Below are 25,189 nucleotides of genomic sequence, written 5' to 3' on the forward strand. Positions count from 1 at the left end.
TCGCTGCAAGTGGAACACGCGTGCGGCGAGCGGACCGGCACGCTCGTATAAACGTGTAGACGCGACGCTCGTGCAAAAAATACGAAACCCCCGTCGGACGATCGAAGCAGCCCCCCTCGGCGCTTGATTTTTTACGCTCGTGACGTCCTCCGCCTGATAGCGGTCGTGCGAGCTTCACCTTCACCATACGGACGCGCGCTGCAGCATTGCATGTAGAATGCACGCGCATTACGATGATGTCAGCGCGCTTTAACGCAGGGTACAACCGGTTAATGGACCGTCGATAGGTCGTGTGCGGAGGTCTGCGGATATCGGTTTGGTCAGGCAACGACTGGTAGGAAAAGGTAGAAAGCGAATCGAGCCCCGGCATCCAGCCGACGGGAAATCGGCCTGTCGGTTACGCAAGGCCCATCAAAGACCGGCTGAATGCGGGGGTGAGAGCGCAGTGCATTCAGGAAGCGCCCATCCAAATCGCCTTCGGACGCAACGGTGCGAGACAGCCCTTCGGAGGAAAACGCGCGCGCGCCATTCAACGCTGAACGCAGCAGGGGGGGGGGGGGGGGAGGGAGTGAAAGTGCCCCAGACAGCGGAACATCTCGGAGGCGGCGCGGCAGCAGGCGGAAACGTCTGGTTCATCGCTGAAGAGGCGTCCGAAAAGCGACGGAACACGCGCTGTTTGTCCCGAGGGCGCGGGATCGAATCCCGGCCGTGGCGGCGGCGGCGGCGGCGGCGGCAATTCGATGGGGGCGAAATGAAAAGAAAAAAAAAAGCCCACGTATGCCGCGCATTGGGTGCACGTTAAATAACCTCCGGAGGTTTACAGTTATCCGGAGTCCCGCACTACGGCGTGCCTGGTCGTGGTTTTGGCACGCCAAGCACCAGAATTTAATTTTGTTCGTCCCGAAAATGAGGACGCGACACGGTCATCACGATGTCGCTCAGACAATCGAACACCGGCTGTCAGCCGACTCGTTCGCTGTGCTTCAAGAAGCTCGCCTCGTTCGTGACACCCACACTCGCCTTGCGGAGGAAGTGTCGGGTTGAAGTCCGAGCGTGGTATACGCTGTGGCTTCCCCGCCGTCGGTCGTCGTGCATCCGAGTCGGCGCGGTTCTCGGGTCGGCCCTCCGTGAACCGCGCGAGATCCGTGTCCCGCGGAGAAGCGACACACGCACTGCTCGGTGAGAACGAAGGCGACACGGCCACGCGTGCAGTCCTTCAATCAAGGTAACCGGCGTCAACTGACACCGAAGGAATCGGTCTATGTAGAATGATAAAAACTTATACTTTTGTTATTATCGCGGCAATTATAGTCGATTATGTGAACGGAAAATGAAAGTCCGTGCTTTTATGGCGAATTCGGTAAACCGCACCGGTGCGCACAGGGTCGTCCCAATTCGCCGTTTCATCCATTCGTTGTCGCCCCAGTGCGCGCCGGCACGATTTGCCGCATTAACCATTAACTTCGCGCCCGAAACCCAGCGCCGGAGCGTCAGTGTGACGGCACGATTTCAAAGTACATTCCCGTATTTGGGCATTGTTAGATATGGAGCTGTTTCCTGCGATTACTTCGAGTTCCCCAAACCACTTCGAGTCGCAGCACAGCTAATTGAGGAATGCAGAAGCAGGAAAGCGCATTCCAGAGAAGCGGCCGAGCAAACAAGTTTAAGGCAACAAGTTCACGTGCCAACAAGTTCGTGCGCCGCCGGGATTAGCAGGTGGGCATCCGACAATGGAGAATGAGCAGCCCTCCCCTTCTCCTCGTTAGAAGTGCATTGCCAGTCTGCGAGGCAAGACCACAGAGAGCCGCCAGGTGCGACACCGCGACACGGGCGCCTACCATTGGCTGAAAGTGGCGTCATCGGAGCGGACTCTCCCATTGGTCAAACATGACGTGATTTACAGTGCTCGAAGGGTTTATAAGAAGCCTTCCAGAGAGACCTGAGGATTCTGGGACATCCCCTGTTTCCCTGATTCACCTCTCTCGAACTTCTTGCCGCGGGCCGCAGCGTCCGAGTTGCTGCCGGCCCGTAATGACTGTACGACTGTTATTTGACGCTCACGTCCCCTGTATATAATGTAAAATAAATTCCTCCCAAGTTTGGGTTTCCATCCCGAAGTCCCGTCCTCCAACCCCCACAGCATTCGTTGTTCGGTGAAATCTCTCGAAACTTGCCAAGTTCCGTGTTTTCACTCGTTCAGTGTGCAACATAGTCCTTTTTTAGCGATAAAGTTTCCTGGCGCAACGTAGTCAAATCCATGACGTCACCGCCAGTTAGTGCGGAAACTTCAAGACGGCGTCGCCACCCGTCTTTTGTTCTTGCGCCTTTTCTGACTTACTAACTCCCTTTTCACTGTGAGAGTGGTCTGCTATTACAGATTAAATTATGTTTCCTTCTAGTGTCCCTTTAATACCGCACTATCCGACGTCTCATTACACTAAAGCATGCAGAACAGTAGCACTGTTGCCGCTATTGTGGAAATAAAAAGACAACAGAAAAAAAGTACGTCGCAAGATCTATGTCTACTCCTGCTTCACCCGCTCCCTGAACAGCGATTCTGTTATGCTCGCGACGTGGTGCGGACGGCTATATGGCGTCTGAAGTTTTCAAAAGTGCTTTAGCCACTGCAAGAGTTTGTTGGCGAAGCTAACATAAAATTCGACGCGGTTTGAGGAGGACTAGGTGAAATATTTTTGTAGCGGTAAATTAAGCATACTTATTTGTAGTCAATTCAGAAAGGTAATGGATTTTTAGCCGCTATTTAAGTAGAACTAGGCTACGTCTTCTGTAAAATGTCATTCCTAGCGGTAGAACGGTCACGCACGAATTGGGTCCCAAATTATGGCACTCAAATAACTTTTTATCAAATTGTGGCATCGTGCATTGACTATCCAGGTTTGATGATTATAACTAAACAACCTAAATCAATTTACAGCACCAAGCGTGCTATGCACTCTTTATTTCTCACAACACCCCTGGAACGAATTATAGTTACATGCAAATAACCCATCATCACATGGACGGTATTACACTATTGTATTTACTTTTCTCCCACTCATTTTCTTTTTTAAGGATGGCTTATGACTGATGTTTTATTATCTATACCCATTCCAATTTGCTATGCCATTTCATAGACTCTTTTTTTCATATAACAACTTTCAGTGTCGTGAAACGTTTTTTCGTGTGACTTTTCGCAAGATGTCTGTCTACGTGCATGCGACTGACTCAGTATTGCATAATTTGTTGTGACTTACTGCTTCTGTCACGGACTACGAAACCAAGAGCCACTCGGGAGACTAGTTTTTTCCTTTAGTCATGGCTCGTGGGCAACACGACTGTAATGCCCGAAACAATAAACGTCGAACTCTAAGCGAAACGAAGTGGCAGGATGCCTTCTGAGCTTTTCTCCTGGACGGCGGCCGCTACCCCTACCCACATGTGCACAGCCCCTACTTCCCAAGTAACCACGATCGAGGACGTGACATCACGACCACGCTTCGGTTGGCAGTCCCCACCACTGCAGCGACTTCTGCCACTACATATATGCTATGCTACGGGCACGGGCACGCCGCACCCATCCTTTCGCTTTTCACGCCTCGAAGACCTCGCACGGCCACCTCAATAGCCCCGCCGTCACAGGCGTCAAGCTTCCACACGTCCTCGACCTTGGCGGGCCGCAAACATGGCGCGCACGCGTGCCCGAGCGGCGGCCGACAATGGCGACAGGCAGGGGCCGCAATTTCCTGAGCGCCAAACGCGCCGACGCCCCCCGCGCGCATTGGAAGAGCGGCACGACAAGCGCTTGGCACGCGCTCACGGCAAGAAGCCATCCTGTCCGGGGGCTTTTCTGCTGCATGCGTGCACGCCACAGGGATGCTGCTCTCACCCGCGCCGCTGGCTGTAGCGCGCTTTCTCCCTTCGTCGCCCCTGGAGGACCCTTGTCCTATCGGACGGTCAATTACCGCTCGGTGGCGAAACCGACCGGCTGTTTGGAAAGCCCGGCCTCACGGTCGTTTCAATCGTGGCCTGACGGTTAGCTCCAAAGGGAGCGCGACCCTGTGCTTCCACGGTACGGCAGCGCCGAGCCACACACGGTTGACGCCCGTATGCCCCCGATTGGGGTGACCCATTGCCAGCTGCTGTGTTCGCTTTCTCCTACATTCGTCTCACAATTATTCCCTCAGCAACAGCTCGGAGTAACCAACAGGGACGCGGCGATTCTTCTTCCACGCTTATTTATTTATTTATTCTTCTTCATTACAAAACAAACGGAGCTGTCCCCGTGAGAATTCCAAGAAATGGTTGCTTTAAAGAAACTAACACGTAATGCTGGATCCATAGGGTTTCGTACAATAATTACAAGAGGGAATTCTGGCGCTAGTGCCTACGGGAGCTGCACTCGGGACTGTTCAGACAGCATGGAAATTGCGGCAAGTGCTTGGATTCGCATAAACTTCGTCCTTCTGGCTTCAAACGGCTTCGTAACTTCGTAAACTTGCAATTCTCAACAAAGTACGGCGTAACAAATAATTAAATAAACATTATTAAAACTCCCTGACGGCAGGATACGAACACAGGACCTCTAGCCCAGAATCCCGATATTCCAACCAATACGCCACGGACGCATGCACCGACAGGCGACGTAAAACGCCCTTACGAATTTATCGCGGGCAAGCCAGTGCCTTGAGACACTTGGCGCGTTTCGATTCGGCCGCCTCTACAATCTCAAGCGTAGCAATTAGTAGCGATTGTGCGTGTTCGCAGCCCCTTCTGCACTTAGAAAAGCACAGATTGTTTGCTTTGAAATTTACGATAATGAAGGCATACAAAGCGCTACAAACAAAGCCACAAGAACGTCTGAATCCACAAGCACGAAGACCAGACAAATCCATGCATGTACGTCCCATCATTCCCATGGTGCCTGAACGATTGCAGCGTCGCAGTTCCTTCTAGTAATTATTGTAGGAAACTCTATGGCTGCATCCACACGATGGGACGGATCGCTGAATCAAACCGCAGATGAGCGTGACGCAGTTGAGCTGCAACGTATCGCGCAGCAAGCAGCTAGTGAGCAGCTTGCAGCTGCAGTCACCGTCCAGCAGCTTGTCTGTCCCGTAGGATCACACTCCAGATCGGGTGGATGACAACATTGCCTTTCACGAACATCCTCCACCTTGCGAGCTATCGCAGAATAAGTTTGCCATGTTCGAAGTCCATGTTTTAGAGCGCAGCTCTTTGGCGTCCGTTCCTGGGTTTCGCGTCGTCGTCGGCGTTGTCGTCGGCCTCGTAACCAGCTCCGCCCCCCTTTCATCTCCCCAGCGCTAGCAGTGTTGTGCCATTACCACAAGCCCGGATTCCGAATCTGCAAGATGCAGAATCTATCCTGCGAGCGCCATAATTCTCGCTTCACAAGTCAAGATGCTGCGCCTTCGTGCGGGAGAAGCCTCGGCGAGCAGCGTGTTTGGACGTGTCCGCGTGTGCCAGACAGCCCGGCGCCGCACCTCCCTTTGCCTGGAGGTCACCGCGCGCGCGAACTTTGAACCGGGTGGCCAGCGCGGTCGCTGGTTGGACCCCTCGGACGACCGTCGTGTGCTGACTTTGTATTGGGCCGTTTGAGTGACAATGGTCCTCGGGGATTATAAAAGCAGCGACAGGCCGCCTCGAAAACAGGATCCGCCAACCCACCGGGAGAGAGTGTCGCTCCCGACTGGGGTGAGATGTGTCACGCGTTTTCGCCGGACGTCGTCGTGCGAGAACAGTCGCGTTTGTTGTGAGCACTCGGCCCCAGTGCCGACCCGTTCATGTCCTGTATGATAACCTGTATATAATGTATAAAGTCCCTTTTGTTATTCTCATCGACGCCAGGCTCGGAGTCTTCGCTACCAACGCTCTGTCACGAAACGGGTGACGAGCGCTACGGGACCACAAAGCCGTAATCGTGGTGCAGCGGTACAAGTTCGTAACACTGGTGGCACCGGTTGGATGTCGTAACACTGGTGGCACCGGTTGGAAGTTCGTAACAGCAGCGACCGACTGATACCGCTGGATGCCGCTGACGCCGCTAGAGAGTCAAGATAACGTGACTGCATAGAACACCGTCGCCGCCATGCAGAAAGAGGAGGAAAGGGACCCCCCCCCCTGTTCTTGTGTGGCGGATAGGGTGCTCTTCAGTTGCCGACGCGCCGGTTATTTCACGTAGGCCCCGGCACGTCGACGAATACGTGACCACCTTCCCACGACTAGACCTGGTTCTTAGCGCTGCGGAAGCGAGGGTATCATATTGTTTGTGTCGGCATCGGCGGCGTTGTCCCTGAAACCAACTCCGCAGCTGGGGTTGACTCACTATCGGCGTCAGCGGCATCAGTCAGTCGCTGCTATCTCTTCCCTCCTCCCTTTATCGTGTTGTCCGCTTGCTGCGCGCGCTTCTGCCCCATCGTTTGCCGCTGGGTGTACACGCCGCCCCCCTACCCCCTCTTCCTGCGAGTCTCCGGTTGTCAAAGCGCCGGCTCGAACGTAATTCCTTTCTTCGCTCCTCATCCAATGCAACCCCTGTGCGGTGGCAATCAGAGAGCCAGATCGGTGGCGGCGGATCTGTATATGTGCACCGCCCGAGCCGAAATTGCCGCTGCCGTTCGCCACTGCGAAATTATCTGCCAGTTCTTTCTGAGCCATGAGCGAGACGACCGATGGAAGTCCTCCGTCTGCTGCTGCTGCTGCTAAACGAGCTGCCAGAGCAGAGGCCCAGCGCCGTCGCCGTCAGAATCCAGAGGTGCGTGCCGCCGAAGCAGAAGCTTACCGTCACCGCCGTCGAGATGATCCAGGAGTACGCGTCGCCGAAGCAGAGGCTAAGCGCCGCCGCCGAGAAGACTTGAGAATCAAGCATTGGTGTACCAAGTCGAACATATATCAGTCTATTTCTCCGACCACAAAGCTTCCTTCATGACTGTCAAGAACTGTTAGTGGAGTCTTTGTTAAAGGAATACGTGTGAAAAATAAAAAAAAAATTCTGTGATAGCGCATACATGTGTTGCTCGATTTCTTTGCCTCAATCTATCGAAAAGGTGAAACAGCTTATTTGCTGCGCTCAAATTTCGCATTAGGAAGTAACGTAATCGTCGGTAATTTTTTTTTTCGAGTTGTCGATTAATTCGTGCGATCTCCTAGGCTTCTGGCTAGCTCAGGAGTCGATCGACCATTCCGAAAAGGGGTTGGTCATGGGTTCGATCCCCCGGAATATGGCCGAATTTTCCTTCAACTGCCACGCTTTCTTTCTGGGAAAGCCCTATAGGTTTCCTTCGTAGCTTCGCACTACAGTCCTATGAATGGCAATTTTTCCCTTTCACAAATGTGGGGCGTGATTCGGCGGCTCTCAGCCACGTCACGCTCGCCCGCAAACTGAAACGGCGATTCGTCCCTTGGCACGAATCCAGCTTAAAAGGCCAAACATCCGTTATGCAGTCGAGCGCAACGCACATTAGAAGATATAGTCATACCGGCGGTCCGTATCGACCGAAACTCATGGTTCGTGTACCGAACATTAAACTCAATATTCAAAGACTATTCCAAGAATTTTAAGGATGCCGAAGACCAAAATTCAAGGTGGGCAAAAACAAACCTTATTCCGACACACGGACTCACAAACAGTGAAATCTCCTTATTCTTAGCCCTAACATCTTACAGCTAACAACTATTTCAGGCTCCAGCGTCGGTTTCCGATTGTAATGACGTCATTCACCATCTGCCATGATTATTTGTACTATCCGACATTTATTTTGCCTTTTCATTTTCATTTCAGTTTATTTGGGCAATTACAAAGCTTGTCCGCGAGGCAAGACAAAAGGAGGACGTAATCATGCTGACCTTTGCCTTTGAAGATGTCTTTGCCTCACTGGAGTAGCAGAAGAAGCAGTCAAAGATACTTGTGTTAATGCAGAATGATTTAAACTTACTTTTCGCCAGGCATTTCTAGAGCCCGAAAATGAAGGCACGATAACTGTAATGTGAACCAACTAGCAAAACGAAAAAATGGCGGCACGGCTTGGTCGCTTGCTCTGGCTTCTCTAGCTTTGTCTAGCTCCGCGATGGCAACGGCGATTTAAACAGGCCTGTCGTTGGTGGCTGTGGTCACGTCGCATTGGAATCGTTCCGCGACACTCTCCAAAGAAAATATCTAGGATTGTTTCCAAAGAGATAGTGTCTATGTCATAGCCCCGATGCGGAGTTTCTTACTTATAATGTTCAAAATTGGCCCCCAACTCCCGTTTTCAAGGAATTCAAGCGGTGCATTTATATTCACAGAGATTTAAGGACACTTGAATCTGCTTTTTGTTTTTGTCTTCAAGTTCAAAGGTTTTTCAAATGCTTCAAGGAGTTTTCCAAACCTTGCAAACTAGAGAAGCGCGTTAGTTAGATTTGGGGGATCAATGCCCGTGCTGACACCGTGGCATGCCAGGCTCAGTGGGCATGGAAAGCAAACCTCAACACGGGCACACAGGCACACAGCCAAATGCACTTTCCATTCCACGTATTCCTCGCTTTGTTGTATATATTACCTGCCACGCCTTTTAACTACAACGTAACAAACTATCAGCCTCGGTTCTATAATGTAAATACCAGTGGGTAAAGCGGCTTGAAGTGCATGCACAAGCCGACAAGACTTTCAGAAGGCTGCAGAGCCACCTTGACGGCTTTTTCAGTGCGCAACGATTTTGCCCGCATCAGTCACTTCCTCGAAATGCGATTCCGACGTCATTTACAAGCGCGTCGCCTCGAATTGCTCGCCAACAAGAGGCTACGACGACAGAAAACCCCGAAACAAGAGCGCGGTGCTAATAAAGTCGCCAAGGACTTGACGGCTTTGACGGTCCAGAGGCGCGGTATACGAGCCGTACGCCTAAGAGCACGACGCTGTTAGATGCAATATATATAGTGCAAAATGTACATACACATATCTAACACGCCACTTATCGACGCAGACAGGTTGGATCGCGTACGTGCAACAAAGACTGGGGAGTGCATCTCAGAGCAGAGCACAAGGCCTACAGGGGAAGAAACAATAGCTGATCTCTAGCATGTCGGCGTATTGTTTTGAACACATGAAGTGCCCTTGCAGGTGCAGCGACCGTAGCCAAAAAAAAAAAAAAAGAGGAGTCTTCCACACCACAGTAGACGGAATACTGCTATTACATTGCTCGCTGAGCATAGTTGGCAGCAGATGTGGGCGTGTAGCCTCGGGTAATTGCTATCGGAGGAGGTTTCTGTTCGTTAAGTGACCTGCGCAAAGCCCCGTGCAGGCCAGCTGCAAGCAAGCAGTTGGCGTATCGGGTAGTTCTATTGCGAAAGCACTGCTGTCAGGATTGGGGGCTCAATCCCATCGCTCGTGGTCCTTTGCCAAGATTGGAGTACGGCATGAATTCGAAGGTAGCTGGCCCATGCCGTCGTCCAACTTATTTACGCTGAGGTCGTTAATGAAGTGAACTGCTTCTCATCGAGAACGAGGAAAATGGGTTTATTTACAGAAATTAAATCAGTCTAACATGACTGCTTGAGAAAAAGAGTATCAGTCCAACATGACTGCATGAGAGAAGAGTATCAGTCTAACATGACTGCTCAAGAGAAGTGTATCCAGCATTCGCACAACAACAGTTTTTATACACTCGGTCCTCCGGCCATATAAGGCGGCGACTGTTCGTTTACTCATCACCAACTCGCCGCTGCTCCGCAGATCAGTTTACGTACACAAAGGCAACCGCGTTCTGATGCCCGACGCCGGCGTTGGAGGAGTGCCGTTCCGGGAAGTATCGGCGCCCATCGTGGGTAGCTCGTTGTCTTGCGTCTGGACGAGCAAGAGAAGCACCAAAATACGGCTTTCCCACGGCAGCTTGTTCACGCGTAGCAGATCAGGTCCGCACTGGAGAATTCTGGCACCATTGTTCGTCCAACGAGCTCGTTCCGTCACAATGGTGATGGGGCTGGTAAATGGAAGCGGTTTTTGAGCACAATGCCCGCTTCTTCGAACGCCTCCTAGCTGTAGCGACGGAGAGTGCGGAATGCGCGTCTTGCCCCCTTGTCGTAATTGGGTGGCAATTTTGCCTTGCAGCTCGCCATTCTTAACACTGCATAGAGAAATATTACGCGCTACATGGCGAACACTCGCATAGTCGCGAATTGTACATGTCCTTCTTTCACTATCCTTTTAGGAGCTTACTGTCCGCGATCTCTTCCACGATGGTAAGTAGTATGTAGGCACCTACATACACGCCGGCAGAATTATCTGCATTTCAAGATCTCTCTCTCTCTCTCTATCTCTAGCAAAAAGTTTTTTTATCATAGTTTCTGTAAACTCAACCTCCCCATTCTTGCACTGAAGCCTACTCGCCCTTTTCTCCCGTTGTCTTTTACTGGCCGCAGTTGAGGCGTCAGCACCAGTGTCGTAGTCGCAGAGACAATCACGGCACCATAGACAGCTCGCAGCCAGCACGGCCTTCCGTACTTCTGATTCATGTATATACAAATGAAGCGACCTGCTGCTTACTTACTGCTACTTAAAAGTTACAACTTACTACGAGTGGCAGACTAGAGCACACCACATATGGTCGACGTCTCTGTATTTCACATCAATAAAATATACATAACTTTCTCTCTCTAGTGCTGTCCTAGGGTGAAGGCATCATTGCGGTTGAAATAGATGCATTTACCTGAATCACTCTATACAGAACAGCCAATTGCCGAGTGTTCTCGTCTGCACGGGCCGCTTTGTTTCGACGCGGAGCACCGCAGTGCCGCCAACGTGCGCCGCGCTCCCCGTGCCCGTCGGCGAGGCGCGACAGGCGCCGGCCGGCCAGCCGTGAAAACGTATGCGCGCCTTCGGGTCACGCCGGCCTGCCTTCCCACCGTACACCCCGAGGTCGGCGTCCAACGGCCCCGCTCGCTCGCTCGTCAACGTTGTGCGTAGTGCATACAGTATGGCAACGCCGGTGCACAGACAGACAGACAGAGTCGCGCAGCGGCTCCCTTCTCCCTCGGGACTGCTACGGCGACACGCGTGAAGGGCGCTCCATTCACGACGTTGCGTCACTGCGGTGATAAGGAGAGCGAACACGGCGAGTCTCGCAATGAGCCCCGAGCTGTAGCGTCTGAGAATAGCCGCACGGCAGGTGCGTTAAGGCAAGAAGGGGAGGACGCGCGTGCTGCGGCGCAGCCTCTGCCGTACGCACACGGACAGGAGAAGCACGGACAGCGCACCTCGAAGGACGGCTACGCAATCGGCGATCAAGAAGTGACACGATACGGAGCGCTGCGCCTCCGCGGGTCCCTCTCGGGCGGCTTCCTCCCGCGCGTAGCCGCACCAACCGCGCTGACGTCAAAAGCAACAAGAGTCGGCTGCAGGCGTCCGCGCTGTTGCATCGCACAATACGGCAACGGGGTGCCGCCAGCCGACCTCCGAATCGCTGCCATTCCTACGCGAGACACGCGAGCACAGTTTACGGAAACGCGACGCCGGAAGAGCTCGCTTCGACCGCGCAGCCGGCGCTCACAGGGGAGCGCGGCTCGCGCCCTGCACAGCGCGAAGCACACTGCACGGCGCAAGACGAAAAGTGCACGGCTGGCGCTCTTTTTAAAAAAATTCGGCGCCCACTTCGTGCAGCGAAATCGTTGGCTCCGCGAGCAGGCAGGCAGGAGAAGAGAGCGCCTCTCGGCAACGTACTACAGCTACACCGACTCACTCCTCGCGCGTGCAGCTAACGATACCGGCGTATAACGAGAGTGAACGGCCCTCGCGACATGCGCCAGTGCAGTACTACGCAAGGAACAACGCACCCGCCACGCGTGACGCTCGCGTCAGTGGCGCGCCGATATCGCCGCGACCAGAGCCAAGGAAGCGATGCACAGCGGGCTCGTCGAAATGTCTCCCGGCACAACGACAGGCAGCGCACGGAGCCGAGGCAAGCGCAAGAAAAAAGGCGTCACGCGGCGCCCGGACGGACGTGCAGCACGTTCCTGTCGCCGTGAACGTGTGCGGGGGAGGGGCTGCCGGAAAGGCGGCGGGTGTCGCACGACCGAACCCCTTCCGTGAATCAATCACTGTCGGCCCAGTTTTTTTTCTCGCGAGGCGAACCGCGCGCACACGCCACCGATTCGTTAGGGCGCGTACGTTGCAGGACGACAGCGGATGCAATTACCCCGGCAGTGAACGCTGACTGAGTTGGGACCCCATATTACTCGGCAGAAATGTTTAAACTCGGCAGGAGGAACACCACTTTCCCGTTGGAGCGCTGTCTGTACGCTGTTACGAACGGCCAGTTTTGGAGAGCTTGAAAGGAGCACGACCATCGGAGCAGCGCGAGAAAAAGAAGCAGCGCTTCTTCCGCGCGCGCGAAGCATAACCGAAAACGGTTACGGGTCTCGTGCCTGTAAAACAGCAACCACGCAACAGACAGCTCTCAAGTACTATTTTTGGCGTCTCCTCGCCACGGCAACAGTGCCGTCATTATGACCGAAGTAAGAACCGTGAGCGTAACTGCATTCACCGCTAACCGCTCGTGCAGACGGACCGCATTTTCGCTGAAGTTACGGCGCCATTCGCCCGCAGACCCTCCATCTAGAGAGTTTTTAGCATACCGTTGTCATCGTCCTTCTCAGCCGCCTGCCAGCTGTGCGAATGCTAGCCAAACCGAACCAGTTGCATGCGTGGTGTGGCTTTGAGGCTGCGCGTGCAAAGTTGCAGTGGCGGGGACGGCATGTATAAGTATAATGGCAGTATGCTAAAGATCGCTACTGACGCCCTTGGCTTCACATATACGCTGCGCCGATAACCGGCTTTAAATGCGTTCTTGTGCTCTTATCGTCCATGTTTGCATTGTGTAGCACCTTGCCGAGCGTTCCAAGTAATTCGTTGTCTAGCCAGAACGTTGTATTTGCATGCGGACGTGAAGTGAGCGCGCAGTCGATTCGTGCGCACAATTCTTTGTGAGCCTACGCACCATGCGGAAGCGAGAGCTCAATATCACCTTGCGCCTGATCGAAGACAAAACACACACGCACATGTATATTTGAGGGCACTCAAGTTTCACTTTTCGGAGAAACAGATTACCTATAAAAGCAAAATTACAATTAAGAAGAAAATAAACTTTATTAAAAAGAATGAATGGTCCGATAGTTTCTGTTGTGGTGGCCTCCGGTGGCAGCTCGAAGTCATTGGACTCGAGCCGCCACCGATAAAAAAAGAAGAAAAAATTCACCCGCGTTCATACGCGCGTAATAGTCCTACTTCGACTTCACGTGCTCAAACTCTATAGAAAATAATGAACTCTATGGCGCATAAAAGTGGTCACGGTATGTCAGTGATCTCTTCACGTACACGGTGCCAGTTCACGTTTGTCAGCTGTAGCATATAACGGCCAACCGCTGGAACGTTCGTGCACAGCCAAACGAAGCTCCGGTCGAAAAGCATCTTCTAATTCGTCGGCTTTGCCACGCGCCTGAGCTTTGCGTCACATACATACACTATAGCCTGGCGGCCGCCATGCATGAAATCATCGCAGCCCGTTTCGGTGGCTCCACGCACGCAATTCCATCCGCATACAAGCGTTTCGCTGTAAGGCACGCAAACCACTCTAATGTAGAACTTACTCATACGCGCACTGCGGCACGCGATAATGCAATTAGGTAACCTTGGAGTGGGTACAGCTGGTTTACCGTCCCAGACAAGCTACAAGGGCAGTCTCGTGGCAACATGCAACGCTAACGACTCGAGTAACAAGAACCTTCGGACTATAGCCGCAGGCGCCTCGTGCATCTCCCAACGCGATCTGGTGCTGCATGTTGCGACAGGCACCGGCGTTGTCCCACGCGGAGGAGCCGTGCAATTAGCGGCGCGTTGGAGATAAGACACGACTGCGTGCGCACTAACAAGCGCACGACAGCGAGGCAATGATTAACGTAACCTACATGACATGCCGTGACATGTTCGACGTGACCTGACGAGACATGTTCGTCACATTGCCTGCCTGTTAGCATTTGTTCGCTAACCTCGGTGTCTCTAAACATTAAACCTGTCATTATGTGCTCCATCGCCAATTGCGCAGCTTTAATAAAGTGCACAGGCGAGTTTCTCGCTGTCTCTGTCTCTTTGAAAGCGATAGCGAGTCAGAATCTCGCGGCCGAGAACCTCACCCGCAAACTCGTGCTCGGCAGCACAACGAACGACACGGCCACTGAAGCCCATCCGCGGCGGGATATGTACGGGAACATCGCCCTCGACGTCGGTTACGCAGGCATCGCTCGGTGTTGTCACCTGCTGAGCAACGGCGGCCGGCTTTGTTTCATTCTCCACGTGGGAACTGCCCTAAACAGCCACGACCACACACTAAACGTAAGGGGCTTTTCGCGAGGCGTCACGAGTGTAACGCAGATGGTCGCGTGAGCTATATTGAAAAGGCACACCAGAAAAGGCGTTCCGGCGACCACAGAAATCGAACTCCAGTCTTGGGAGTATGGCAGAGTCAAGTGTTCGAACAAGCGATCCCGCCACAGCTGTAACTCGCCAAACAATGCACGACGTCCTTGCACGCCTGGCTGCAGTGACTCGCCAGTTCTAACGCTTTTAAACGCTCGTTGGAATCTATAAATTAAATTCAAGAATATGTGAGCGACAAAGAAAAGAAAGGAAATTGGAAATACCAACGGCGTTTTTGTGGAGTTGCACGGAAATCATTTCCAGTCACTTAGAGTGAAGATTGAGAAGACCGCCTGCAGAAGCGCTTTCCGCAGGCCTCCTTAATAGGAGAGAGAGAGAGAGATCGCAGCTATATTTAGAAAGCGCACAATACTAAGAAAAAAAGAATTAATAAATATATATACATAAACTAGGCCCGAACTTCTCATCGCTAACTACTCTATATTGTGATTATTGTGGCGAATCGACAACTGCACACGCACGCACCACGGGCGACCTCGCAGACCAAGTTATCAAAGTGACGTTTCCATATAAACTTCGTATCTCTTGCTATTTCGTGGACACTGTGACGCGCTCGCGAACGCTCAGCACACCTCACTTTTTCTGTGACATACCGCCACAGTGGGTAAAGTCCGCCTATAACGCTGTGGCATAAAAAAAAAAAAAGAAAGCACAGACTGCGCACCGCTGCGCGTGCGTTAGCGCAAACAGGCATAGCTGCACGGACCTCAGCAACGTGTTCCTATCGACCGCAATCGCCTCTCCTCCTTCTTTGCAGCTCCTGTAGAGGAGGCTCTGGAGCTCTCTGTTTCTTTTTTTCTTTATTTCTTTTTGTTCTTCGGCTAATGAGTTTCCGATGTACTTATAGGGCGAAGTTGAAGCACCGAGTTTGAATCTTTAACGAGATTGACCGCGCTGCGTCTAGTGCCAACGCTGTCAATCAATACGTCAATGACACAAACGCGCAGGCTCTGCTGCGAAAAAAAAAATTAAAAAAAAAAGCCACTTCGATATCGGCAACGACGAGAACTCTACTTGGTCACACGGCTGCGCGCGTGCCCGCACCGAATACGAGGTCCCAAAGGCCTCAGGCCGAAGAAGCAGCTATCGATTTACCATTCCTTCCCAGAACAAGCGGGCACGTGCAACCCCGCCACCGAACACGGCGTGCTACGACACGTAAGACGAGCCGCCCGCCACCTCCTACAGCGCCCTCCAAGAGAGTCTGCGCGGTACAAGCTGAAGTCAATATTGGCTTCGACGTCCAATGCATTACGCGGCGGGAGCGCGGAAATTCATTACGCGAGAGGTCAATACCTAACCCCACATTCTCGACTTGAAAATGAGTTTCGGTAACAAAGTGGCACTAATCCCATTTCCCGCTCACCTGCCGGTTCCGTTTCAACGGGCTGTACGCAACGACTCGATTCAGAGCACTCTCACACGGCGCTGAATTTCGAGCCTGCCATTCAGCGGGGCTTCATCACTAAGTGGATCCCGCGCGGATCATAGATAGAATGACATGGAGGAGGAGGAGGAGGAGGAGGAGGAGGAGGAGGAGGAGGAGGAGGAAGATGACAGAGAAAAAAAAATGCGGCGGCTAGTATCTACGAAAAGACAGTCTTGTTGTTGGCGCAGACTTACTCCCCTGCATAACGTCTGAATGAACCGAAAAGACGGAAAGCCTTTAGCGAAATCGCACCCGCCACTTCAGAGTGTAAACGCTGCCCTCACGTCTCACTTCCTTCCCGAGGCGAAAATTTCCACGGGTCGGTCGAAGTGAAAACTTCGACGGCCGCCTGCAAGCGTACCGACACGGCGATCGGAAGAGAGCAAATTACGCCGCACGGCACGGCGCCTACGGTCACAGTGCGCATCAAAATTTCTTGCGCCAGGTACTCGAGTATACGGGTCATTCGCTCAATTCCAAACAAGAGAATGAGTAAACGAATGTGAGCACGTGTGTCACGGGGGTCTAGCTAGCTGTCGCCGCACGGCGCCAAAATTATCAGCGTCGGGAGTATCGGGGAGGTCAATGCTCCGCTCAGACAACTGACTCCGCATGCCGTATGCATACTTTTTTTCCGATTTTCACTTTGCCTTTGTTTGCGCTCCTTTGCAGGTCGCTCTATAGACACCGCTGTCCCATTAATAACGTGCAGTGTCGTCGAAGCCGGAGTGGCCAAAAGAAGAGCAGGAGGAGAAAAGCTCGTAATGGAAAACGCGTGCACAGACACCTGTGCGGCCTCTCACTCAACATGGCGAAGAGCACAATACGCCGTGCAGAGCGATAACACGGTGCTCCAAAGAATGCTTCCGACAAACCGTAAAGCGGCGACTACGTGCGGCGCCCTACGCACTTACCGCCGCGTTCCCTCGCAGTAGTAAACTCTCATAACACTTCCAATGCGTTCGTGAGGCTGTCCTCGGCTGCGATCACTCGGGTTTCCTACAGCAAGGTGTTCTTTGGTGCAAGTCTATGCATATAGGTGTTTGCGAGCGTTATTGGTTTAACGCTAAGTAACTCGCAGGCGTTCGAAGGAGTCCAGTTTTGAATGTCCCCCGTCGTAGTGTTGTGCAATACATTGCAACTCGCCCATAAGTAATCGCAGCGCACGAATCCACCGAACGGCGACTGCCGGCGAGTTCCGACAAGCTGCGGTGTTTCTTCGAGGCGCGCTCCTCGAATACTACTACCGCAGGAGGGTAACCAACTGGAGGTGTCCTCCTCTGAGAGACAGTTACGGCCCTGCACTTCTCTCTTCCTCTCCTTCAATAGTCACTACACACACACTGCACGTGTTTCCGTACCGCGGTCACGTCGCGCTCGCCACAATATGTGCTCTTGCACCAAATGCCCACGAGCAATTTTTGCACTCCGAATGCACAGTACGAGGTGTGTTCAAAAAGAAACCCAGCTTTTGCTATAACGCCTTCATTGCTTATTGCACAACACTTTAAACCGCTGTGCCCCCTGAAATTAGTTCCCTCTATACCGACAAAACGCTGTTCCCATCGTTTCTTCCATTACTGAAGTACTATAGCGCCAAACAGACGACACAAGAAGAAGAGACACGGACGAGCGCTTACTAACAACTGTTGCTATCATTGTTATCAGTTCTTATCAGGTGTTATCAGTTGTTAGTAAGCGCTCGTCTGTGTCTCTTCTTCTTGTGTCGTCTGTTTGGCGCTATAGTACTTCAGTAATATGCACCAACTAGCCCAACAAAAAGTTCTGCTGGAGTTTCTTCCATTATTGGAAAGCCTCCGGGAACGCACTTTCTGGGATGGCGCGCACGTCTCTTGTAGCATTCTCCTGAATCTCTTCTATGGTTTGGAAACGACGCCCTTTCGGCGTTGTTTTAAGTTTGGGCAACGGGAAAATGTCTGCTGGGGCCAGGTCCGGGGATTGCGGTGGATGGGGCACAACGGGGTCGCGATGTTTTGCTCTGCAGCTGCGGATAAGGGGCGACGCGTGAGCCGGCGCAATGTCGTGATGCAACATCAAAGTCTGGTGTTCCCACAATTCAGGCCTCTTACTGCGCATGGCATTTCTCAAACGCGCTAGCATTCCCTTGTTTACCATAGGACCACGCGGTACAAATTCTTTATGGATAATACATTTGCAGTCAAAATATACAAGCAACATCACCTTGATCTTTGACCGACTGCGCACTTTTTTTGAAGGAGGAGACCCGTTGCCCACCACTGAGACGACTGCACTTTCGTTTCAATATCATAGTCATAAACACACGTGTTACAATGTCCTCAGGGAGGTTTTCAACGTTATTGCCAGTGGCAAGCAGCTACTGGGTAATTTTAACACGGGTCTGTTTCTGATCGTCAGTCAACAAACGCGGCACAAATTTTGTAGCACTGACACGACGCATCTAAAATTTGTTGCTTAAAACTTGAGGGCACGATCCTTCGCCGATGCCCGCTTCGTCAGCAACTTCGTGAACAGTTAAACGACGATTTGCACGAATCACAGCACGAACTCTCTCGACATGGTCATCACCTGTTGACGTGGAAAGTCGTCCAGGCTTGGGATCGTCACCGACCGACATCCTGTCGTGTTCAAAACGCTTAAAGGGACAGGCAACAGCAGAGAACATGAATCGAGACAATCCCGCTGATGGGAAGATTGCTTATCGTATTGGTTAAAACGAGCTATGTATTTCTCAAAAAAGCTGGATTTGTATTTTTAATTTCCCCCTAAAAGTACGACAAATTACCTTTGGCGACCCACGCGTCAAAAACATGAAGATGCATAAGAAGTCTATCATGCGACCTTCTACTAGTCGACGCGGTTCCTGGTCTTATTAGTATTTCAACGTAGTAAATTTTTTGCGGTTACGACTATAACTTGCAATGCGCAGATAGGCCTTCGTTTGCAGTGAGCAGAAAAGTGGCGCTGCCTTCGCCTTCTTTTTCTATGAGTTGGCTTGGCTCGTCTATCGAGAGAACAACGACGAAGGGGGCCAGTCAGCCATGACGTAGGCGCGTACTTGGGGGAAAACGCGATACAAGTAAACGTTGGTACGTATAACAACGCAAACGTACCTCTCGTACCAGCTTTTTATTTTCAAGTGTGGTTGAAAAGGTCAAAATGTAGGCGGTTAACCACAGTTGCACTCACTCCTTTGAAAGCAGAACGATGGGCGGCTTTCACAATTTACGAGGCGGGCTATCGGTATCGCTCTCAATTCTCAGCGTTGTTGGAAGAGAGACTCTTACTTTTTTTTCTAGCCTGTTCAGATCGAAAAGTTGTGCTTAAAAATATCCACGAGCTTTTGGAAGTAACCGCTGCAGGTGTAAACACTACCGAGGGTGAGGTTTGCGTTGCGCCATAAAAACCTAGGCCCTTAAAATTCGGTTGTCAGTCCCTTTAAACCACTCGTAGTATTGCGTGCGACTCGTGCAGTCCTCCCCGCATGCTCGGCTAAGCAATCGAAATGCCTCTGCGAAGGTTTTGCAACGCTCGTAGCAAAATTTCACGCACACGCACGTTGTTCTTCAAGCTCTTTCGTTGTCACTTTGGCACACATTCGACGAACAGCTTCTGCACGTGGTCACCTCAGCGGCTGTATAGATGGCCAACTAACGCTCAGAGCTAAACGCGGCAATTGGCAGCTGGCTGTCTAAACCTACCGCTACGTGCGCTCAGTAGCATCAGCGCGCTCCCTCGCTGCCGGTTGGCGCGCTGTTTCAAAAGTTCGGTTTCTTTATTTTTATTCTTTTTCTGAACCCACCTGGCATACACAAAGCCTCCGGTGCCCGGGGAACCGAAACCAATACCTCCTATACTGCATATGGCAACAGAATATCACACCTTCAGTCACGACCACCGCTTCGCTTTTGACTGAGCCGAGAGCGCTGTCGCGCCATTCGCCAGACAAACTACGAAGCGTTACGTGCCCGACTGTTTGATGCTTTCTCGGCGCACTTCGCCTACGGAAGGCACGCGCGCCGTGTGGAACGGAACGAGAAACAGACGGCGCCCATATTGGCGGAAATGAAAAGGGGGAGGGAAAAAGGGGGGAGCGGAGGGCTCACACGACTGCGAGTCTGCCGCGCAAGGGTGTGCTCGCGTGAGGCCACACAGTCAGCCAGGTGGGCGCACGTGTCTGCGCGTTTACGCGCCTGATCAAAAAATATATCGAGAAACCCAAGCCCCATTTTGCGAACGCGTGTGGTACCAGGACGGCGCAAAGCCATCGAGCTGGCTTGTTCCGAGAGAAACTCGGAATAGACGACGTGTTCCGAGGGAGCAGCACCTCAGCGGTTCAATCAAGCTATGACTCTGAGTAAACTGTAAATGGACTTCGCCGCGCCCCAAACGCCTCAGAACGACAACATTATTATTATTATTATTATTATTATTATTATTATTATTATTATTATTATTATTATTATTATTATTATTATTATCGAAAGCGTCTTTACGCTTATTACTTTCCTTACCACTTCAATTTTCTTGAACACCTTCATACCGCCCGATTCAAGCCGATTCCGGAACACTGCTCGGGCCGCAGGGGTCGTAGACTCTAAGGGCTCCCTCCTCCCCATTCCTGCTAACGCAAACAGGAAGAACGGAGCCCGATTGCGTTTTCCTCTTATTTTACCGAATAAAGTTCGTTCCTTCTTCTCCCAGAGTAGATACTGCACCATTTGAACAAAAAGGTGCAACAAACCAACGCTTTCTGTCTTACGGACGCTCTGTGCAGACTGCTCGTCCGTGAACGTGCCAGGGATGCGTCACGGGCGACCCGCGACAGCCTCCTCGACGCGCAACAGACCGCGTGTCCTCCTCGAGCTCTCGCTCGCCCTGGCCGAAGATCGATGGCTGCGGATCAAATTACGGCTAAAAATTAACGGCCGCACGCACGCGCAATCAAGCAAGCTCGGCTGAAAGCAGTCGGGAGGCGAGATTAACTAATTTTGGAATACTACAGTCGCACTGGAGCACGTTGAGGGCCTCCTCTGTCAAAGGTGTAACAAGTTGTCATATTACAATAGATCATTGTTCGGGTACGCCAGAGGCCAGCCATCTTCTACCCACTTCCATTCTACTCTCCTACCAAGCCCCCGTTTTTATTGTAATGTAGAGGGGCAATCTAATAATACAGCTCAGGTACATTTTCTTTGTTTTCTTTTCAAATATTAATAACATAGTGGGCAACAATGACCGGTCGCCAGTTGCCCCGGCCAACGAACATCACAAGAGCTAAGTACGTCAGTATCAAAATTTGTAGCCACTTGAGAATGTGGTTTCATTCGTTTCCTTTTCCTTCTTCTTTTTTTTTTTTAATTAACGACAGAAACACAGACGAAGACCTTCCAGAACTGTAGGAGGCCATGCTCGCGGTCCCGGACTTGGAGGACCCGGCCAGTGAAACAGCAAAGGCCAATGGTTACCTTAGGCGGAGGAGGCCACCCACCTTCGGTGAAGATAGAAGCACTCTTTCTCACTAGCTCACATCTTTAAACGCTTATTCTCTGTCCGTTCTTGCGAGGCCAATATTCCTGTACCTCGTTTGCAGCGTGCAGATTTTACTGAAGTTATACACGCTGTTTCCATATGCGTTGTACCCACTGTTACTTCATCGATTTGTTACAAGTGGTTGCAGTTTACGGCTACAAAATAAGGAGAAGGAATATAAACAAAAATATTTGTAGGCTCCTGCGGAAGTTTTGAAACAAAAGAATCCCAAAAGGACGATTGGAAAATAATATATATATATATATATATATATATATATATATATAATGGGCATGTTCAGATAAGAACGGTAATCGAGGTCCCATGACCATTTTTTGTTTTCAATGAAATTTTTATATCTGATGGGCAAATGTGTCCACACAAAGGAATCAACCTTAGTTTTGCAAGAAACGTCGTAGTTTTCTCGGAAAAAAATCGTATGTCACAAGAGGTGGAGAACGTCGTTTTTGCCACTTCGCAAAGTTGCAAGTTTGGAGCATCACTGCATCCACAATAAATTTTTTCTGCTCATAAGTATTTTTCTGTTACCTCTTTGTAACATTTACTATACGAACAAATAAAAACACATTTTTTCGCTGTGTTAATCTTCTAAATAAAAAATCCCAAACTTCGCTTCCGGAGCTATTCGGTGCAAACAAGGCACTTTTCAGGGCAGCCTCAGGGCAAGATGCGTGAAGATATCTACACTTAATCTTTTTCTCAATATTTTCCAGCTACTTTTACTCACTTTAGGCAAGTTTTGTAGTTCTACACTTGACAGATGTTTTTCAATATGGCCTCAAATTCGGCCGAAGTTCAAAAACGTCAAAAAAGTGACAATTTTGACTTGGATTTTAAAAAAAACATCATCGAATTTCATTAAAATTTGCCTGAATAATCCTCAATACTCGATAATATTAGGGTACCAAAAAAGTGTTGCATTATATTGTTTTAAAGTATGAAAATGAATACAAAACTTAGTTCATGTTTTTGTTATCTAGAGTTGCTTATTACTGCCTCTTAGAAATAGTAACTCTCAGAAATTTGTTTTAGCACTTACTGAACTTGGTTACATATTATTTACCACAATATCCGAACCATCCTCAATGTTTGTAGAGCTTCTACTCGCTTGTTAGCGGCGTTCTTGATGCGTCAAAATGGGAATAAATTCGCTATTCCACCTGATGTGTCAAGAACTGGCTGGCGGCGGTCAAACGTTTTTTGTATTGCCTAATTTGTCATCGTAAGGTACATTGGTATGTAATCGATTCTTTAAAAATATTAGCTCATTTATCGGTGCTTAGAAAAGTTTTTATATATTAAAATGAATATTAATGTGTTTCTGAAGCCGACGTTTCCGCACCTGCATCTGTTTACCTCTGTGTTCAACGGTTCGACAGGGCACAGTCAGGAGACAAAACGTCGTCTTCGGAAGGGGACAATTTATCTGCAAGGTTTTTAATCAGCAGGAGTTTTAATCGGGACACAATTTACAAATGGCATGCCGTTTATGTGCAGATTGCAATTCAGAAAATCGTAACAATAAACGGCAGCAGTTGACTTCGGTATGCACACATTACATTGTCCAGGCCGAAGTACAAACCAGATCACAGTCTCTTCCATTCCGAAGCAGCGGTGGATGCCACGTAGGATGCACTGCCTTCATTTGATTTAACGTACTTCCACATGTGGAGTGTCTGAACTCCAGGCACTTTCTTTGCCGTTTTCCATTCTTCCTTCTTCATTTCGCGAAAGTCTGCAAGCTCCCTCTGTGGGAGCTCCAGAATGGTGATGTTCTTTAGCGTTCCTTGAACTGCGTCCACGAAGCCGCTGGCTGTTTGTATGGCCTCACTTGCAGGCTTCCGCAAGTTGTGGTGTGATGCTCGATGTTTCACAAGCCCACCAACGCCGTCGCAAGCATTTTTGCCGTGTCCAGTGGCCGAAAACATCCATTTAGTCTCTTGACATTCACTGCGTTGTAGCATCATGAAACTTATATTTATTCTTGAAGTGAGCGGGAGCCCCGTCACTCACATGTGTTATCTTGGTGTAGATTGGCGCGTTGTCTTCCAGGTGTGCTTTGATTTTTGACAGAGCCAAACATGCATGAGCTGAATCATGAGACATATCGTCGGAAATAACGGCGTAGTTCCGAGTTGATTTTCTTGACGTGACAACGCAGGTAAACACGGTGACCTGCTTTTTCTGCCAATGGTACGCTTGTACTGCGTCTGGAAGCACAACTGTCCAGTTTTCGGCGAAATCAAAATGCAAAACAATTGCACCTCTCTCGCAGCTCTGTTTTTCATCATGTATTGCTTTTGCTTGCACAGATCTGATATAGTTGTGGGGAATCCATTTCATGGTCATTCTTAGAAATTCTCTCATAAATGATGAAGCGGTCATAGTTTTTTTAACTAGCTCGCCGTATTCCCATGAAGCAATCAACACCTCGTCCTCGCTGCTCATATCAAAATTTTCCAAAGTGAAAATGCCATCTTGTGGACAGTGCTCACAATTCCTGAGGAAACATGACGCAGTAGGTTCCTGGCATACGCAGAGACTCTGCATATCATCGGGAGAAAGCGACCTTCCGGAGGCGTTCTGCAGTCCCACGAGGCACAACTGAAAGTTTGCACAGCACACGCAAACACACACTTGCCACTGTGGCGAGCATTTCACCCACTTAGGACGCAAGGATATGAATTTTGTGAAGCCAACCTGGGAGGCAGGGTGAGCTTGCTTGTAGAGGCGGAATGCTTCTCGCAAGGACCGCGTCATGAACCGTTTAGGTACCCATTCCTTCTCTCCCTCCTTTTCGATTCTCACGACATCCTTTTTGTTCGGTGTCTGTCTAGAGCAATCAAGTTCATCCATGGTGTAATATACTAAAACGGTGGTAATGTCTTCGTGTTGTAGCTTACATCTTGTATATCGCTCCTGTGTTGACCATACGCATTCTTCATCCACCATCTTCTTCGATTTTTGAATAACGTACCTCGTTGCCTCTGGAATAACTTCCTGCACATATTTCACAGTTAGGTTACGTGGTAGTAGTGTCAGCAGCTGGCAACGCTCTTGAAAGGACGTACACCTATTGTAGGCAGCATGTAGGTTGTCTTCCCACCTGCTGCATTGCGCACACTTTTCTTGCGGCGCACGCAAAGTCTCTGGGATATTATATGCTGCCTGTATCCCTGATAGTATTTTCGTCACCATAGATCTGGCCACCTCTTCCTGCTTTCGCTTTGCATAGGAAAGTCTGAGGCGTTTTTTTAGAGTGCTCGGTGGCTTTAGGGGCGAGATTCCGGAGGTAAGGCTGACACTGGAGTTTAAATTTTCTACGATTTCTTCTCCAGGGCGGAATTCTTCGAATGTTTCGGTCGACTCTGCCTGCATATTATCTATGTCTTCCTTAAACCGACGGTAACAATTCTGACAGATGAAGTCACTTTCTCGTACTCGGAGAGCTTCTTCTGGAAGTAGGACTTTTTTGAGAGCAGCGACATTGAGTGTCTTTACACTGCGAAAATTACGTCCTTTTTCAATTCTCTGTTTGTGCCTTTCTGAGTAGTCGGCACAAAACGTTCGCCGCGGAAATCTCATCATGAATGCGAAAGCTCACCGCTTCCGAAGATTATCGTGGGACAGAAGAGCAGGTGACGGATGCAGGGCCGAGGGCTGCTTTTCCAAAAAAAGGATGGATGGATGGATTTTTAACACAGGCTGCCCGCCGTCGACACTGACGC

At 50.5% G+C, this 25,189-nt stretch overlaps 1 protein-coding gene and 1 pseudogene across 1 annotated transcript in view; both read right to left on the bottom strand.

The window, feature by feature from the left end:
* The window catches only part of ssh (Protein phosphatase Slingshot), a 420,346-nt gene that overhangs the window by 389,870 nt on the left and 5,287 nt on the right, over positions 1–25,189 (bottom strand). The gene's annotated exons all lie outside the window — the stretch shown is intronic.
* Positions 23,014–24,177, bottom strand: LOC135896090 (uncharacterized; annotated as a pseudogene).

Source organism: Dermacentor albipictus, chromosome 2 (assembly GCF_038994185.2).
Source record: "Dermacentor albipictus isolate Rhodes 1998 colony chromosome 2, USDA_Dalb.pri_finalv2, whole genome shotgun sequence".
NCBI lineage: Eukaryota > Metazoa > Arthropoda > Arachnida > Ixodida > Ixodidae > Dermacentor > Dermacentor albipictus.